This window comes from Salvelinus sp. IW2-2015, unplaced genomic scaffold (assembly GCF_002910315.2).
Source record: "Salvelinus sp. IW2-2015 unplaced genomic scaffold, ASM291031v2 Un_scaffold3727, whole genome shotgun sequence".
Lineage (NCBI taxonomy): Eukaryota > Metazoa > Chordata > Actinopteri > Salmoniformes > Salmonidae > Salvelinus > Salvelinus sp. IW2-2015.
Window position 1 is genome coordinate 57940 of NW_019945004.1, and position 1589 is coordinate 59528.

Below are 1589 nucleotides of genomic sequence, written 5' to 3' on the forward strand. Positions count from 1 at the left end.
CGGTCAGGAATGGCTGAAAATGCATAACATTGATCTAAAATTGACCCTAGAAATACTGAAGATCAAAAGACCAGGTCAGTCAATTACTAATATACTAACGCTCTTAGTAAAAGATTAACTCACTGTAGAGTCTATTCAATTAGATATCCTGCATAGAAATCCCAAAAGGGTTGCCAGTTGAGATTGGGCTAAGGGAAGCTGAGGACTGATGTGGAATTGGAGACAAGCCGGAGTRGAGTTGCTGGGCAAAGGATAGAATGACAGATGAAAAATAAACTCTGTATAAAAGGTAAATACATGAGGTTGTGTTGATAAAATTGAGGCTGATGCCATGCAGGTGTTTGTACAAATGCATACTCATTCAAATGCACATGGTGCCATACATGCACTCAAACATTGTTGGCCATGCTGTTGTATTGTCCTGGATGTTTTTCATGGTTGTTTCTTTTGTTCCTTGGTGGGGCAGGGAATGGAATTCTATTTATTCTCTGGCTGGAATCTGATGGTTGAGGGGCTGCTCTTGGAACTGTGTTGGGCCCACGTGTTTGACAGTGTGGGAGATCTGTCCATGTGCCCTTGACCCCGTTTACATTTCTGGATCAGAGGGAGTTAGATGACTAATGTGTAGTTGGGCAATTTCCTTGCAAGTATGTTTATGAGAAGAAATAGCCTCCAGCTTAATTTACACTTCTCGGTAACATTTGGTTCATGATGTGACCCAATTACTTAATGATCAACGTTTGTAGGTTCTACACATTGTATAACAATGTCTAACCCATCCAGGTCTGCTTTGTGACCAGATTAGATGGTGACGCATACAAATTAGGACCATGAGGCCTGCTGCCATAAGTCAACGGTACTACCTGTCAGTGGTTTGAGAGGCAGGTACAATTGATTTATAAATAGTTTGACCATCAAGATCACACCACCTGAGGTGGGCAGGAAAGTCTGATTGCAATGAGTATTTTATTTGTCTACAACTGCTTAAAGGTGGGCACAGAATACCAACATCCAGACAAATGCACGTTAGCGGCAGGTACAAAATGAGTCCGGTGAAAGGCAAGAATAAAGGACACAGTCAGTAATATTGGTGTGACATTTAGTAATATACAAGAGGCTACCAGTCATGTCTTTCTGCCACGTCGTTTAATTCAGACCAACAACCACAGTTCAGAAATTGTTTAAGAAATGCTTAGAAAATACACAGGTTTACAGTCACTGAAGTTGATTTGGTTGAAAACAGCACGACCTGATGACGATATCCCAGAAGCCTTGTACATCTTCAGGTTCCCCAGGAAGATATCCTGCAAGACAAACCATCAGTACCAGCATTCTAGTTCCCAGTCATGTGTGCATGAACATATACAAACCTCACATTCAGTAACAGGTGTAAGCCACATCCAAGTACTTATAGGTTCCGACACAGGGGTCGCCGAACACGGAGTTGGATACCTTGACGATACACTGGCGCTCTCCGTCACACCTGTGTGAAACAGGTAGCGGTTAACATCACAGCCAATGAGTGCCTACAGGTATATGCACACTAAAGGTTTCAGTACCTTTYTGCCATTGTGCTGGTGGTGGATGGG

The 1589-nt window shown here is 42.6% G+C and overlaps 1 long non-coding RNA gene across 1 annotated transcript; it reads right to left on the bottom strand.

Moving 5' to 3' along the window:
• Positions 1–1129: 1129 nt before the first annotated feature.
• On the bottom strand, positions 1130–1589 carry LOC112076393 (uncharacterized). The gene is made up of 3 exons (XR_002895179.2): positions 1560–1589; positions 1376–1483; positions 1130–1304 (listed from the first exon to the last, which is right to left on the bottom strand). It is a non-coding gene; the product is annotated as an uncharacterized lncRNA (long non-coding RNA).